The sequence below is a fragment of the Ambystoma mexicanum genome, chromosome 10, assembly GCF_040938575.1.
Source record: "Ambystoma mexicanum isolate Mex_15411 chromosome 10, UKY_AmexF1_1, whole genome shotgun sequence".
Classification (NCBI taxonomy): Eukaryota; Metazoa; Chordata; class Amphibia; order Caudata; family Ambystomatidae; genus Ambystoma; species Ambystoma mexicanum.
Window position 1 is genome coordinate 853401771 of NC_090932.1, and position 19119 is coordinate 853420889.

Sequence of the window (19119 nt, forward strand, 5' to 3'; positions counted from 1 at the left end):
GGGCAGAGATCCTGGCTTCTCGGTGAGTTGCATGTTAGGCTCATGGAAATGCGATGTGGGTAGGTGATTGGGGGAGAGATGCATACTTCACCTGGCTGACAGCACCTGAGAGGATGTACCATGCTCATACCCAAAAGCAGGCCAGACTTGACCCAACACCTGACCACTAAATACAAGATGTAAGCTGCACTACCACGAAAATGATGAAGTGGAACAACCATTACATAGCCATCAACATGTACACTGCACATAAGCAGACCGTAGACGCCACAGCACAATGAAGCAACAAGCAATGAGGATGGCCAATGCACAGCGCCAAATACCATCAACTAAAAGTACAGGTCTCCATTACTGCGTACAAAGGAGCCACATGAGGGCAAGATACAAGAACGCACCCCTACACCAACACAGAGGTCCACCAAAACAGTATGTCACCATTGGTCGTGCAAATTGAGATCATCATGACTCTGCCATCAACGTAGACAGGATGCTAGCATACATATCACTGCACATCACCCAGATCATGGAAACAACCATCGTGGACTACCACAGTGCACGAGCAACCACAAGGAATTTGCCCCCCCTGCGCCCAATTGACGATGGCACGCACACCTGCCTATAAGTGGAATGCACACATAGCAGTCACTTCATGTGTCTCTACTCATGCATGGATCTGTGGGTGCATACAGGAAATTAATGCTTGCTATGGTGTCATTGATACAGGTCCCATGTGATGTGAGGACCTACACATAATCATTGTTGCCCACATGCAGGTGATGTAGGCTATCCCTTGAAGCATTGGCTCCTTACCCCAGTCCGGAAACTGCAGAACAGGCACGAGGAGGACTATATTCGTGCCCATACACGTCCCTGTGTGTTGATTGAGCAGACCTTTGGCCTCCTGAAGGCATGGTTTCGCTGCCTCAGCAGGTCTGGTGGTGCACTCCTGTACGGCCATGAGAAGGTGGGCAAGATCGTCATGGCATGTGTTATGCTACACAATATGTGCATCAGACGGAATGTGCCCCTGCCCCCTGACGCTGAACTGCAACCACCTGACGATGAGGATGAGGAGGGTGGAGATGGGGCTGCACTTCAGGGAGGCAGCGATGCACAGGAGGGAGGTGCCATGCATCAGACTCTGATTGAACAATGTTTCTAGCACACATGGATGGGGAGTGTGGCATGGAGGTGGAACTCAGGGCACTGGGTGTGTCAGGGACATGGACACTGTAGACTGTTCACCAATAAAGCACACGTACACAATAAGCAATGTCCTCACATGTGAAATCAGATTGCATAACAAGTGTATTCAGAATATGTAACTAACAAGTGCACAAGCCCTCCACCCAACACACCCACTCCCCCCTCCACCTCCCCCTCAACTTCCCCACACACCCTCTCCCCCCTGCCCCCTCAACTTCCCCACAAGCCCTCTCCCCTCTTCTCCTCCCCCCTCAATTTCCCCACACACCCACTCCCCCCTCGCACTCCCCCCTCAACTCCCCCATACATGGTGTGCACTGGTGTGCACCATAAGTCCACATGGGACCAGTATGCCTGGCTGAACCTAGAGCACTCCCCCTCTTCCAGCACCAGGTGTACCCCTGTCTGATCTGTGCAGGTTCCGGCCACACCTACGCACGGGACTGGACTTAGTTGAGCTTGCTTTGGAAGATGTCCCAGGTTGTTCTGCAACCTGTGCCGGACGCATGGACTCCATAGCTGCCACCATTTGGGAGAGGACCTGCCGCACTGCTGCCAATTCGCTGCAAATGTCCTTTGAGGTAGTCTCAATTGCTGTTTTGAGGGATGCAGCACATTCCCTAATGTCATCCCTTATCCGGCCACATTCAGTGATGTGCTGTGTCAACAGCCCTGTCAGCTCCTCCTGCCGCTTCTGAATTGCCCTGATCCCCTCTTGGCTGGTCGGGACAGTGGTGGATGTGTGAGGGGTTTCCAACATGGTTTGTTCCTCATGCGCACTTGCATGGGGGTGAAACTGCCGGGCCATGATTCCCCAGCAGACAGCCCATGCATGCTGCTGTTGTGCAAGCTGCATGGGGAGAGTTGTGGTGATTGCAGGGGGCCTGTGGCAGTAGTTGCGCCATGCGGCAGAACATCTGCCTCATCGTCCGACACGGCTGCTGTGGCAGCTGTCTCCCCCACTGTGCTGCTGGCAGCCGATGCAGTGCCTTCTGCCACTGGCTCCTGTGTGCTGGTCGCTTCTGTGGGTTCTGTGGTGGGGGCCGTAGTGCACATTGGTGCTGTGGCCTCTGGGGTTTTCTTGCCCTTCCACAGTAGTGCAGGTTGACCTCTTCCCCTTGATGTTGAGGGGTGGTGTTCTCCCTCCATGCCCCTGGCCTTCTTTTGTGGCATTGCATCATCCTCCCTAGTGTCCTGGTCATCACTGTCTGAATGCGTGCCTGTTGGGTACCAATAGAGGGAGAGGGTTAGTGATGGGTCTATAGGCGTCAGGCATGCATTGGGGTGGCTGCATTCATATGGAATAGCAGTTGATTGACATTGATGTAGTGACATACGGGTTGCTTGGCTTTTGGGTGGGTGATGCATGGGATTGTCTGGGTTGAAACATATATGGGGTGCATCATGCATGTGGACAAGATGGTGCTGTGCACTGCCTGTAGGCAGTCTTGTATATATGTGTCTGGTGGACCCTGCTCTACATCATTGCACTGTCAGTTCAGGTGGACATCATCGTGTTGGTATTTGCATTGTTTAATTTGGGACACCTACCTGCATCAGCCGATGACGGGGCTCCTCGCTCCATGTCCCCCACTCCCTCAATTGCCTCCAACCCTATGGTGCTTGCGCAGATCTCCTCCCAGGGTTGCAACTTGATGGGGGTGTCCGCACCTCCGCCTGTCGCCATCCCCAGCTCGCGATTGGCGGAGAGGATGCTCCGCACGCGTAAACGCAGATTGTCCAAGCGCTTCCGGACATCTTTAGAAGTGAGGGGTGTGGTGCCAATGGCACTTACTTTCTGCGCAACCCCCGCCCATATCTGCTTCTTCTGCTGCACTGCAGGGCAGGACATGTCGGAGGAGAAGACGACATCTGCATGTTCTTGCAGCGTCTCCGCCAGCATGGTCAACTCCTCTTGGGAGAAGCGCTCCTTGCGCAGGCGCTCTGCACTTTTTCTGAGTGCTTTGGGCATGGTAAGATGCAGCAGGTAGTGGTGGAGGTGTGGTAGAGGTGTGGTGGTCAGATGGCTCCTGGTTGTGGAGGATGGCAATGGATTGTGTTTTTAAAGATGGCCGCTGTGCTCTTTCCCGTTTCTGTGCGATGACGCTACTTCCGGTTCCGCTTATTAGCGGACACCGCTAATGCCGATGGCTTGGATGGCGGTGGAGCTAAATAGGATCTCAGTGACCAGTGCTTTAAATCTATTTCCCTTGTCACTTGCCCTTTGTTTCATCACAACACACATTTTAATTTTCGTTTATTTGTCATTGTCAAGATACAGACATTATTTGGAGTACAATCTTGCATAATTTGGTTTGAAAAATCTTCTCTCCCATAACTTTTCAATAGATTCTGTTGACCTACATGTCGTACCAAGCCCACAATTAAAAATGTCCCAATTCTGAGTTACCATAAAAAAAAACCAATATGCAGTTCATTAGGAAGTTTTCTTTCAACCAAAGGAATTGGTGTGTTGTTTCATATCCATATTTGTTTGATTTCCTAAATTAAGTTGATGGATCCAAGTTTTACAATACAACATTTCTATGCCTGATATTTTTGTGTTGTCACTAAAAGATTCAACTACAAGGACCCATTAATTGGAATAGCCATTCATACATGATATTTAAGGTTGCATGTCCAAATAGGCAACATTATTTCTGTGTTGTATGGTTATTTTGGGGGTGGGGGGTTACATTATTTGTCGAATTTTGATGACTTTCCTTGTGAAATTTAGATCATGTCCATTTAAATTATTTATATCATAATCCTTTTAAAATAAAATCAAATGTTCTAATCCTAAACATTCTTCTTCTTGTCCTATTTTGCTGGGTGGGATTATATCACAGGCAGCTTTAAAGTGGTAGTATTGCCATCCGTTAAAGTACCTGAATTGAAAGCCTGTCTGCACTCGATTTCTGGAACGGTTGTTAAATTGCACTGAGTGGAACATCCATTTAAATGTAATGATTCTTGACAAAACACACACCAATTTAAAATCAAAAAGCTAAAATCTGACTAGCACGCAGAGACAAGATTCTCAGCACTCCCACTTTCCACATGAATCTTTCTGACCCCTCTTCTTGCATGACCCAGCATCAATAGGCCTTCCAGAATTGGCAGAAATCATGCTTTCCAAGACGCAGTTAAAATACATAACATTACTTTACTCAGAAGGTAGTGATGTCTGCTTTGCATAGTCCAGTGATCGTGGAAGTTGGTTATAGCTATGACTTAAAGTGACAAATATGTTCTTAGAGAGGGAAGTCAGTAAGGCATTACTCTAATCCAGAGGCCTGCAACCTTTGGTTCACTAGATGTTTTGCCTGTAATCATAATGTTGAGAATAATCCTGTGATCAATGGTGTTGAATTGTGACTGCATGAACTGATAACACAAATAGGACAACCCCACAGTATAATAAGCAGCATGTGCTTGTGATAACATGTATTATGCCTGACGATGGCCTTCCCCTTGGGTGGAAATACATTTGATTGGAACCCAGGTGAAAGAAATATCTGGCAATGAGCAGAGAAGCACTTGAAGGAACAAAGAAGTTAGTGATTGCAGACGTTTGCCATTGAGTTAACAGAATAAAAGAGGGTGGCACAGTGCAGAAAACAAGAGCAGCATGACATGGACTCTACAAAGTAACCTTGCACACATTCTGCTGTGATTGCAAATGTTCTCACAACATTAGCCAATGTGTCTACAGTGCCAATTAAGTCATATTTCTGACGTCGCCAAGAGGTCACACTACCAGCTGCACCTCCTCAGAGGTATTCTTCCCTTCCTCTCCTTCCCCCAGAAGCTCACTGTCTCCCGAGCCCTGGTTCTCTCGAAGCTGGACTACTGTAACAGCCTCTATCTTAATCTGCCTGCCTCCACTCTCCGCCCTCTGCAACTCATCCAGAACAGAACTGCGAGACTTGTCCTTGGCCTCAAGCCCAGGGACCGTATCTCTCCAGGACTGAAATCTCTACACTGGCTCCCAGTGGCTGCGAGGATAAAGTTCAAAACCCTCTGCATTGTCCACAAGGCCTTCTGGGGCCTGGGTCCTAAATACCTTCAACTCTCTCTTCCCAAATATCTTCCTTCCCGAGCCCTTCGCTCATCCGCCTCCAACTCCCTCAGGGTTAGCCGCTTCTCGAAGCAACGAGCTGGGGGTAGATCTCTCTCCGCGGCAGGGGCCTCTCTCTGGAACAGCCTTCCTGCCTCCCTGAAACTTGAGGAGAACCATCTCCGGTTCCGGAAGCACCTCAAAACCTTCCTCTTTGCTTCTGCTTTCCCTCTCCCTCTCCCCTGCTGAGCGGCTAATTAATTTCCACTGAAGCTGCACTGATCCTGCAATTGGACCACTCTAAACGGCCTCGGTCCTGGGCCCTGCCACTCTCCACTTGCACTGATGCCCTGGAACCCCTTTGCACTGCGGGTCTGTCTCTGTATCCCTACAGCCCCCCCTCCCCCAGCACTTGTTCTGCACTTACCTCACACTTGCCACCAGCTGGCCCTATTTATTTATTTATTACGTACGCCTCTTACCTTGTACTGCACTTCCCCCCCTCCCCTTCCCCTTGCACTTTTCCCCTCCCCTACCCCTGCACTTGCGCGATCTGAATGACACCTGGCCTAGTAGGATCGTTTTCTGTCTCCCCTTGTACCCCCCTCCCTGCCTCGTCGCGCCTTGAAACACTTGTGTATAGGCGCGTTACAAATACCATATCATATCATTTCATATCATATGGCGCTTTATTTACAGAGATGTAAAAACTGTGCCGTTGCAGACAAAATATCTATCCAAAGGAAGGAAATTAATCTTTTTAAGATAAGTGAATTATTGAGTTTTAAACATGAGGATAAGCTTTCAAAATCTAGGAGGAATGAACTATTACAAAGCGGCTACATAGACCTATGCATATAATGGCTGAGCTGACTTAAGGAACACTATATCAAAACGCAGGAACTCAGCCTTTGATATGGACTACAACAACACTCATGGAGTATAGAAGTCGGGCGGTGGTGCTGGTGCAATCAGGACTAGATTAGATTCACTGCTATTGAACAAACCAATATATCACTGAGAGAAAACAAATCACTCTTAAGGGAGCCATCTTCTCAAAGCATGTCCTCATATGGGGAACATTGTACCGAGGCTAGTAACTCTGAAGGGCTTAATGAAGAAAGGCATTTTTGAGATCCTTTTTTGCTGCCGACTTAAAATGTACCTGTTTTCTCTCTTTAAAGACAAGTCATATCTCACTACAGCTCCAGGTGGAAGTTCCTAAAAGCCAGTCACTTCACAGGCACTGCACAGCACTAAAGAAGTGCAGATGAAATAAGATATATCTCTTTTTCATAGGGCAAAATCTGTCCCATGAGGTATTGCCTCTGAGTAGTGAAGATGCCCGGAGCTGTGACTTATTCAGTAAATTGGTCATGGTGCTTTAAAAAAATATAAGGGCCCGACAGTCTTTTGGTGGATTCAGGCATTCACTAAAGAAGGGAAGAAAATGTGAACTTCCAAAGCAAGTGATATATGCATTACTATTGTCTTATTCCATTATCTCAAAACATTTGGATTCATCTATAGTGAAGGAGCCAAGTACCCCCGCCTCAACCACCTCGCCCATATTGCCTGTATGTTGGAAACCAGAGTATGTGACATACATGGAACAGTTGAACCAACAAAGAGCAGAGTATGGACTCTGTGCAGCACCAGTGAAAGTACTAATACCTAAGAGAATCTGGGAGGCAAGGTACCCATTGAGAAAACCATACCTGCATACGAGAAAATATGATGGCCATTTGAATTAAATCCCTGAAGAAGCAGAGCAAATGAAGAGTCAAGACAAATGGTGACGTCACACAGAGCTGAACTGACGTACGTAGAAGAGATGCAGAGACCAGAGAATGCATATATTCTATAGAGCATCAAGAAAGTACCAAGGATAAGTGATATCTTGGGATCAAGGTGAAGAAGTTTATGACACAGAAACAGATGAATATATCAAGTTAGGTTATAAGTGCACAGATGCAAAAGAAACACAAGCAGCAAAAGTAATCTTGAAAGCTAGCCTCAGGCTTTTCAGTGAATAGATTACGGCAAGCGCCAATTACACGGCCCACGTTAGTGGCTGTGTAGCTATGGTTAAGTTGCTCATCTCATAGGAAGAGCACTTTTTGGGCGGCTTATAACTTCGCTCCCCCTGGACGAATCCTCACCAAACTTTACAAAATAAGTATATGGCCCACTGCAATGTCTGGTGAGGTTTGGTCCAGGGGGGGCAAATTTATAGGGGGGGTCCCAACATTTCTTTTTTTCCCATAGAGTGAATGGGGAAAAAACGTTGTTCATGCCTACAGCTCAAACCGCTGGCCAGATTTTCACCAAATGTGCGGCAGGAGCAGTGGCTTGATCCCGAAAGCGTGTTTTTGTAAATATGGTCAAAATCCGTCTATTAGATTTTTTTTAAACGACCAAAAAGTAGGTCTCAAAAAATGTGTGATATCTCCGCAGACAGGACACCGATTGGTTAATCGGCTTGCGCCATGTCCAAGGACAAGCAACGTGTTCGCTGATTGGCTGGGTTGAGGCGTGAGGTACGTCACATTTTGCTTCAATGCGCCCACCATCTTGGATCCGCGGACAGCGCGGTGGCGAACAGAGGAAAAATGCAATTTCGGGGAGTGCGTTGGTGTGTAGGAGTGCTTGGGGAGGGTGAGGGAGTAATAGATGGGTCAAATGCTGTATTTGTTTAGGTGGTAGGTGCCCCTGACGTGTTTGTGATGTCCATGGTCACCGCGGCTAGCCGCAGACACACTAACTGCTGGGCACACTACTAGCTATTTTACTTTAGTATGATGTTGGTTTTGGGTTGTTAGTAGAGTATTGATTGTAATTAATATCCCCTATAAGCAGCCCACATACCACAGTCAAAATGTTTGGTAGCATGGGTGTGTTAAGCTGCGGTGGTTGTGGCCAGGGCCTAGAGTTTTGGGTGCATGGCCAAAGGTCATGCACCCAAGACTCTAGGCCCTGGCCACAAGGCCATGCACCCAAGACTCTAGGCCCTGGCCACAACCACCGCAGCATAACACACCCATAGCATAATCCATCAAATATCCACAACCCAAAAAATTGTGTACTGTTTCATTTGTAGAGTTTGTATGTGAGGTTTTGGCTAGGCTATGCAGTTAAGATTGTAGAGTTTGTAACAAGGACTGCGGCATAAGATACCCATGAAATTAGACATTTTGGATTGTGGTGTATGTTTAGATGTTTGCTTGAATGGGTGTGTTCACCCTAGTCTAATCTAAGGACCCGCTTCACCCACGTCCCTTACTGACCCAGGGTGCCATTCTACCCCCGTCCTATGCCAGCTTTGTGTGCTGCATTGCCTTTGCCTTGTATAGCTCATGTCACTATATGTTTGGTACATGTGGTCACTGCCAGACACCTTAGTCACTGTGCCACCCGTGTCTTTACTCGCAGGATAACTATGGACACTGCAAGCTAAGCATCTGCACTTTCGGTGTACCCTATGTCATTGTGGTCATTGCCTAGTACTCGCAGACTCATTGTTTTATCCAGGTCACTATTTGCCTAACTACTATAGTCATTGATAGGTAACCATGTGTACTCTCTGTGTTTCCTACGCCATTTCATGTACGAGACCTTGATCATTGCCTAATATTCAGCGACTCATTGTGCTTCTAAGCCATTATATGCATCTGAATTGCCGCATCTTAGGCACTTGTGCTATAACGGCATCTAGGCGAGTTATTGTCTATGCATTTAAATTGCTGCTTCTCAGGCCCATTGCTAAAATTGAACCCAGCTGTGTTACTGTCTATGCTTTTGCATTGCTGCCTCTCAGGCCCCACTGCTAAAACTGAATCTAGGTGTGTTATTGTCTATGCATTTGAATTGCTGCCTATCAGGCCCCATTGCTAAAACCGAATCTAGGTGTGTTATTGTCTATGCATTTGAATTGCTGACTCTAAGGCCCCATTGCTAAAACCGAATCTAGGTGTGTTATTGTCTATGCATGTGAATTGCTGCCTCTCAGGCCCCATTGCTAAAACCGAATCTAGGTGTGTTATTGTCTTTGCATTTGAATTGCTGCCTCTCAGGCCCCATTGCTAAAACCAAATCTAGGTGTGTTATTGTCTTTGCATTTGAATTGCTGCCTTTCAGGACCCATCGCTAAAACCGAATCTAGGTGTGTTATTGTCTTTGCATTTGAATTGCTGCCTCTCAGGACCATCGCCAAAACTAAATCTAGGTGTGTTATTGTCTATGCATTTGAATTGCTGCCTATCAGGCCCCATTGCTAAAACCGAATCTAGGTGTGTTATTGTCTATGCATTTGAATTGCTGCCTCTCAGGCCCCATTGCTAAAACTAAATCTAGGTGTGTTATTATCTATGCATTTGATTTGCTGCCTCTCAGGCCCCATTGCAAAATTGTACCTAGATAGATATTCCACTGTTTGCACATCTTGAATTGCTGCCTCCCATTGCAAAAACTGAACCTAGGTGTTACACGGCTGTATGTTAACTGCCAGTAGCCTCATCACATAAGTCCCATCCTGCCCATGCATACAATGTATCTCCCGATGCTTTACACGGCTCTACTTAGATCACTATTTTATATTATGAGCACACAATATCCTACCATGTTACTAAACTCACTTCCATCAGCGTCTACGCCTAATCTCCACAAACTAACTGATATGATCACCACACCTTGCACTGTTCTACAGAGGAACCGCAAATTACGTGCCTGACTCCCAAGGCTCTATGACCCTTTAACCAAATCATCGCTCTATCACAAGGTTAGTACTAGCCCATGCAACACTAGCCTTTCCCAGCATCCTCTTCAATTTAACAGCAGACCTTCCCACGAGCCTATCCTCACCCAGAAAGGCACTCATAAAAATCATAGCAAGCATAGCAAGGTTAGTACTAGCCCATACACACTAGCCTTTCCCAGTATCCTCTTCAACTTAACAGCAGACTTTTCCGAGAGCCTATCCTCGCCCAGAAAGGCACTCATAAAACTCAGCTGCCACCTTTGAAACTAGCACAACCTGGGACCAAGGGGGCACTTATAAATGCCCGTTCTATGGTAGCCCATGCAACAGACATAGCCGACATACTGCACAACGAAGATTTAGATTTCCTAGCTGTCACTGAATCCTGGCTCCACCCAGCAGCTGGCCCCGCAATTATGTTAGCCTTACCAGATGACTACACTCTACTAAGAGTCGATCGTACTACCTCTCGAGGCGGAGGTCTTGCCTTTATAGCTAAAACAAAACTCTCACTGAAAATTTCTCCACCCTTTAACGTAGGATCATGTGAATCCCTAACTTCGAAGTTAACCTTATCTAATACACAGTCCATTTCCATTCACCTCATTTACCGACTCCCCGGCCCTCTAGGATCATTCGAAAAAGACCTTACTAACATCCTATCAAATAATCTCAAGAACTCCTCCCAAAGTATCATATTAGGAGACTTTAACGTTGGTCTTAGTGACCCTTCAGATGCCAATGCCACACTAAGTAACAACACCTTAGAGGAATTAGGCTTTACCCAGAAGATCACAGATCCCACTCACACCAAAGGTAGAACTCTGGACTGGCTAGCTGTGCATAATTGTCCAGTCCTGGTCTCATCCATATTGCCGCATCCCTGGACAGACCATTACTTGATCTCGTTCTCCTTAGAGGCGACACCAGTGCAAGTTGATAGTATAGTTCCAGCTGTCCAGACCAGAAACAAAAGAAACATCACGCCTGAAAACCTTGTCCCCTTGATCTTACCGACCCTGAATGCTATTCCGGATCACACAAATCCCTTCACTATGGTAGACCTATATAACAAAGTTATACTCTCATCTCTTGATGACATAGCACCCCTGAAGCTGAGAAAGAGCAAACCTCGAAAACATATCAACACCTGGTTCTCTCCTCATCTTAAAGCCCTCAGACAGGAGAAGCAACGCTGTGAAAAAATTTGGAGATCACATCCCTCAGAAAACAATAAGAAAAATGTGAGTATACTAGCCTCCCAGTATAAAAAAGAAATTATCCTGGCCAAACAAACTTCCTATACCATTCGAATCTTGCAAGCTAAATCTAACACCAGAGAGCTCTTTACAATAACAAAAGAGGTAGAATCCCCTGTACAAGCGCCTGACTCTTGCCTCAAGGATAAAAACTGGTGCACGGGTATACAAAATGCCTTAGCTAACAAAATCACCTATCCATTCATCCACTCAACCGCTCTATCCATTCATCCACTCATCCACTCATTCGTTCTATCCACACATCCATTCTATCCACTCATCCACTCATCCGCTCATCCGCTCACCCACTCATCCACTCATCCATTCTATCCTTTCATCCACTCACCCACTCATCCACTCATCTGTTCTATCCGCTCTATCTACTCATCCACTCATCCGCTCTATCCATTCATCCACTCATCCATTCTATACGCTCATCCACTCATCTGCTCATCCACTCACCCACTCATCCACTCATCCATTCTATCCTTTCATTCACTCACCCACTCTTCCGTTCTATCCCCTCTATCTACTCATCCACTCTATCCATTCATCCACTCAACCGCTCTATCCATTCATCCACTCATCCACTCATTCGTTCTATCCACATATCTGTTCTATCTACTCCTCTACTCATTCACTCATCCACTCATCCGCTCCTCCACTCACCCACTCACCTACTCATCCAATCATCCGTTCTATCCTTTCATCCGCTCACCCACTCATCCACTCATCCGTTCTATCCGCTCTATCTACTCATCCACTCAACCGCTCTATCCATTCATCCACTCATCCGCTCTATCCATTCATCCACTCATACACTCATCGACTCATTCAATCTATCCACTCATCCGTTCTATCCACTCATCTGCTCTATCCACTCATCCGCTCTATCCACTCATCCGCTCTATCCACTCATCCGCTCTATACATTCATCCGCTCTATCCACTCATCCGCTCTATCCACTCATCCGTTCTATCGACTCATCCGTTCTATCCGCTCTATACACTCATGCGCTCTATCCACTCATCCGCTCTATCCACTCGTCCGCTCTATCCACTCGTCCGCTCTATCCACTCGTCCACTCTATCCTCTCATCTGCTGTATCCACTCATCCGCTCTATCTACTCATCCGTTCTATGCAATTATCCGCTCTGTACATTCGACCGGTCTGTACATTCAACTGTTCCAGCGATCTACACACTCTCCGCACTTCCATATTCACCCGATATCCACATTCATGTGCTCTACATACTCATCCGCTCCACATACTCATCTGTTCAACACATTTATCCGGTTTATGCTCATCCGTTCTGGACATTCCTCTGTTTTACGTACTCTTGCGTTCTACACACTTCTCTGTATTTGCGCACTCATCCGCGCTACACGCTCATCTGTTCTACACATCCAGCCGCTCTACATACTCATCCACTCAACATGTTCATCCAATCTACATATTCACTCGATTTCCATACTCATTCGAACTATATAGGTATTTGTTCTTCCACTCATGCATTCTTCAACTCGGCGCATTCATTTGTTCCACCACGCCATTCACTTCGCTCACTCCGCATGCATTCTGTCCATTTCTGGAGTTTAAATCTCTTTACTGTTTCCGTATGATTTACTCTTATTAGCCGTTTCACTGCTTTTATCTACTTTATTCATTTAATTCTGTTTGTCCTTCAAGTTTATATTAGAGGTTATTAGCTGTCAGTTTCTTGCATCAGGTGGTTTGATGGATTGGAGTTATTGAGTTGCAGTTGGTCTGTTTTGGTTAGTTTGGTACGGGTTGGTCTTACGGGAAGAGCCAGGTTTTCAGCAGTTTGCGGAAAGACGTTAAATCCTCAGTTAGGCGGATGTGGGGTGGGAGTGAGTTCCATAGTGTGGGGGCCAAGGTTGAGAATGATGATCCGCCTAACCTGCTTGAGTTTGTCTTCAGTATGACTAGGAGGCCGGCTGAGCTTGATCTTAGGGTGCGTTGAGGGTGGTAGGGTTTTAGTATCTACAGTCCCAAAATGACACACCCCACTCGGACGCACCCCCCTGCGCCCAATCCCCACTTCAACTTCTGTAAAGTATCCACCAATGAGGTTGAAAACGTCATTCTCACCCTCAAACCTTTGAATTGCCATGGGGACTTATGCCCTGCACAATTGATAAAGGATGCGGCTCGTGATCTCGCACCATTTATCACCAAACTAATAAATGCTTCATTCACATCAGGCACCATACCTAATAACTTGAAACAATCCTGGGTCCTGCCCCTCCTTAAAAAACCCAATCTAGACCCCTCTACTCCCACTAATTACCGCCCCATCACCACAGTACCGTTCCTACTTAAAATCCTCGATAAAATAGCATACCAACAAATCCAACATTACCTTGAACACTTCCACCTCCTAGGAGTCCGACAGTCTGGCTTCAGGCCTCAGCACGGAACTGAGACTGCACTCATAGATCTCAAGGCACAGACAGATGAGCTGAGAGACAAGGGTAAGACTGCATTATTGATACTTATTGACCTCTCAGCTGCTTTCGACCTGGTCGACCATGAGATCCTCTGCAATCATCTACAAACGGCAGCCCATTTTTCTCAAGAGGCAACCGACTGGATCCAATCCTTTCTTAATAACCGCACGATGAGAGTCTTCTCCCCATTAGCAGCGGCCGACCCAACGCCTATTACCTGTGGCGTGCCCCAGGGCTCCTTTGTCTCCCCGACCCTGTACAACATTTTTATGAAGCCCCTTTTTGATGATCTAGATGGTCTGGGTATCACCTACACTAACTATGCCGATGATACCCAGATCCTCAAACCGTTGACGGGGGATTATGACAAGGATTTGGCCTTTGTCAATAAAGTGTACCTCATCATCCAGGCATGGATGGCCTCACACGGTCTATGCCTGAATGTTGACAAAACAGAACTCCTCATTCTAGGCTCCTCCTCCAACCTCAACAACTCGTAATTGACAACAACAAGATCACCGTAGCCAAGGAGGTCAAAACCCGCGGCTTCTACCTAGATTCCACACTCACCTTCAAAAAACAAGTTAATGCTATGGCATCCGCCACATCTTACACATGCAAACTTATCAGAGCAGCCAAACCATTCCTTTCACCATCTAACTGTATCACTTTACCCAGGGCTTTGATCCTGTCCAAGCTGGACTATTGTAATGCGCTATATGTAGGTTGCAACAAATATATCACGAATAAAATTCAAATTCTACAAAATAACGCCTTAAGAGCGGCTCTTAGCATCCCAAAGAAAGCCCATATTTCTGAGACTAGAAGATCTGTCAATTGGCTATCAACGAAAGACAAAATCTTCCTCAAATCCGTCTCTTTGACTCACAAATGCCTCCACCAAGCAGCCCCACAATACCTAATAACTAGATTCACCAGACCACCTTCATCTCGCCCCTCTAGAATGGCTAACTCCAATCTCCTCCTTGTGCCAAGATTCAAACGTACGATGTCTGGAGGGAATAGCTTTCCTGTCAAAGCAGCACAATTCTGAACTCCCTACCACCACCCTGTAGGGATGACCTCCCTTACTTTCAATTCAGATCTAAGACTATCCTTTGGCTCAAGGATCACGATACATAACGCCCCCCCCTGCTGCACCATATTACAATGACTGTAATTATGTATACACATGTCTTCAACTGATCTTGTTAGATACAACTCATCATATAACTTGTATTTATTGTATATCGTATTGTATATACTGTATATCTCTTGTAACCATTTGCCGTATCGGCTCTCATTGTCTTTGAAGTTTCCAGCACTGTAACCTCAGTTGGACATCAACCTTTACTGTTATGTAAGCAAGCTCCGCAATCCTCTTGATGCTTCTGCGCCTTGTTACCCCTGGGTTAGGTGCGCACTATAAATAAAATACAAATACAAAATACAAATGCAGCGGTGTCCATTTATTATATATATTATATAATTACTGGTTGACTTTTTTGTGGTTGTATGCAGTTTTTTCATGACATGGGTAATTGGACCAGACATTCTTTTTCCATCTCTGTGATAAAAGAAAAGATCATATGTTAGTGTAGGTAGTTCATAATGAGTTATTGCATTGCATAATAGACATTTCCGTATTTTTTCGACCCTCATATTTAGTACTTTAGAAGTACTATAGTTCAAACCAGTGTACTGCGCAATTTGCTCAGTTTCTGTGTTTGTTTTTTAAATCATTGGGTCTGTGGGAAAAAAAAAAAAATCCATGCTGGATTAAACAAAAAAAAAATGTATTTGTGGTACAATATATTTCTTTCATTGTTTTAGTGTTTATTTCTTGTTTCTTGCTAATCTTCTATCTGTTGGCTTGTTGCAGATTTTTGGGGCAGTTAGATACCTGTTGGCGTATTCTAATTGTTTATTTCTACTTTTATGCTATTCATCTGTTGGGTTGTTGCAGATTTTTTGGGGCAGTTAGATACATGTTGGCATATTCTAGCTGTATATTTCTTGTTTGATTTTAGTGGTATTTATTTATGTTTGCTTGTTGCAGAATCTTGGGGCAGTTAGATACCGGTTGGCGTATTCTAACTGTTTATTTCTTGTTACATTTTAGTGGTATTTATTTATCTGTTTGCTTGTTGTAGAATCTTGGGGCAGTTAGATACATGTTGGCGTATGCTAACTGTGCATAGTTTTGAAGTTGAAGTTTTGCTTATGTTCAGACACAGATTACGTATTAAATTTTGGTTTTAAGAATATTAAGTAAGCGTTTACAAGATTTGCTGGTAATCTCTGCTTTAGAGTAATGGTACTATCATTACAATCGAACCATCCACAATTGTTTTTTATATATGCAGTGTAGTGACCTGCATTGGTTGTGGCTCCTGCGTGACAGATTGTTGTGAAGGTTTTTTTACCAAGTGATACTTGACCATGTGTGAATCCAGTCATCTTACAGTTGTTTTTGGTACCATCTGCATTGTAACGTAAAAACATTACTATTACGTATTTACTATGTGTCTGTATTTTTAAGGTGGATCTATTATCTGAATTGCAGGTAGTACATAATCTGCCATGGTTTGCATTTTGTACAAGTTGCTGAAATTGAATGGATTCACAGTTAACTATGGATACATACACGAAGCGTTCATTAGGGACTTGTTCCTGTGCCACATGGCTGCAGAGAGTGCATGTATGTTTCCACATGCATGAAATCCGGAAGATTTCATTTATAGGTATGTTTTTGTTTTCCAGTACTTGTAGTAAGTACATTAGAAATGATTGTGAATCTTCTTGTGAGTTTATAGTGAATTTGAATGGAATGGATTCACAGTTAGGTATGGACACATACACAAAGCGTTCATTGGGGACTTGTTCCTGTGCCACATGGCTGCAGAGAGTGCATGTATGTTTCCACATGTATGAAATTTGGAAGATTTCATTTATAGGTATGTTTTTGTTTTCCAGTACTTGTAGTAAGTACATTAGACATTCTTGTCGATCTTATTGTGAGTTTATAGTGAATTTGACCATTCCAGCACAGTAGTCCAATTCTTGTATTATTCCATGAACACTGTAAGTGTTGTCAGGATTGTTGGTTGCATTTCTATGAAGGACTAACATTTGCAAACACAATTACTGTGTAAGTAAATGTTGTCAATAATTGGTGGCAATTGGAATAGAATATGTATTGCTACATTTGCGTGGCAATTTACACCAGTTGTATTTGAACATTTGAATGGACCTGACAGCTCTGTGTGGAAGTCATTTGTTCCGAGTGTGTGTTGCTTCTTTGTAAAAGTAGTTGAGTTACTTTGATCAGTAGATTCTTCTTTGGTTGTGGTACTTGATGAGGTATTAGCTTCTTTTACTTTCTTTGGAGGAATTGCAGGGAGATCCTGTATCGCTTCAGTTTGAAGTCGTTTTCTTTTACAACGTTTTGCTTTTTGTGAAACAGGATAGCTTTTTAGATGGGGTGTAGAGTGAATGCAGTCTATTGTATTCTAGAATGCAAGGAATATCAGCATTTACTTTACTTGCATCAAAGTTGATTAGAAATAGCCCGTCAAGTATACGTAAGCGTGATAATGCTACATAGCTCATGCCTTCTTTAAAGACTGTGCTACGAATATCTTTGTGAATGGTAACTGCATATGCTAGAGTTAGTGAAAATTGTTCTCTGCGTACATACATGTCTTTGAAAAGAAGGAAGCAGGCTGTTGAGTGTCCTATCCTTTTAACTTCTGATAGTTTGTCAAAGAGAATATTGACAAACTGAATGTTGTTGTCACGTGGTTATGTTTGAAAACCAAGAACTGTACAAAGTGCTCCATTAACTAGTCCTTGCTCCACGTCAAGGTTACGTTTAAGCATTACTCTACAGTTTAAAGATAATTTTAATATTTCCTCCAAACCAGCTGTGTTGGAGATAGAGTTTTCTAAGGTATTTAGGGCCTCATCACGAGTTGGGCGGTAACCCTTAAAATCGGTGGTAACGCTATCACCGCCGATTTTAAGGGTCCTTTGGATCACAAGTCCAAATACTGCCGGCGCCATTACAGCCGGCGCAAGTACAGCCGGCTGTACAAGTATAAGCTGTAAAAGCGCCAGTAACCATTCGCTCTAAAACATAGAAATCACGAGTCTGGCGTAGGCGCAATTAGCGCCTGAAAAGCGGCGGACAAACCGCCAAAAATACCCCCAGCAAAATGCTGGAGGTAAAAGAACACAGGCCACATCAATAAGGGCCCAGGTGAAAACAATTCAAATCAGAGGCCTACAAAGGACCCACCCATGCACAACACACCCTCCCCAACACCATTCCACCAGCAGGAGCAGGGAGGAGACAGCAATAAGGGCCCAGGGGAAACCAATGCAAATCAGAGGCCTACAAAGAACCCACCCATGCACAACACACCCTCCCCAACACCATTCCACCAGCAGGAGCAGGGAGGAGACAGCAATAAGGGCCCAGGTGAAACCAATGCAAATCAGAGGCCTACAAAGGACCACCCATGCACATCACACACTTCCAAACACCATGCTCCCATTTGGAGCCGTAAGCCTTGATGTGGACTTCTACCTGCTGGGCCTGGATCTACAGAGGCCAGCCAACCAGGCCAGGGCCCTGGGAGAGCAGGGGGTGGTGGGGATGAGGAGAAGGAGGAGGAGAGCAGCACCAGCTAGGCGCCCAGCCATCTCCAGGGTCAGGCCAACACCCTAGGCCCTGACTGAAGGCCAGTTGGTGACCGAATATCGGCTGGACAGGGCAACCATAACCCAGTTGCTGGACAATCCAGGCTGACATCGGCAGCCGTATAGCCATCAGCACAGCAGTACCCCTGCTTGTGAAGTTCATGTCCATGCTACAATTCCTCAGGACTGGCAGCTACCAACACACTGTTGCCATGCTGCATGGCATGGCCCAGTCCACATTCAGTGCCATGCTGGGACAGGTGCTGGATGCACTGTTGAATCATGTGAATGAGCACATTACATTGCCAGCCACACAGGCACAGGTGAACCAGCTGAAGGGTCAGTTCCATGCCATTGCCCAAGTCCCGAATGTAATAGCAGCCCTGGACTGCACACATGTAGCACTCGTACCACCCCAGGCACATGAGGCAGCCTACAGAAACTGGAAAAATTACCATTCTCTGAATGTGCAGATGACATGTGGCCCTGACCTCACCTTCAGCCACTGCTGTGCCCGCTACGCAGGATCCATCCACGACTCATGGTCCTGCGCAACGTTACCCTGCCAGCGTACATGGAAAGGCACCAAGGGCAAAACACGTGGCTGCTGGGTGAGTACAAATATATACCGTAATGCATGTTAATCCACATCTGATGGGGCT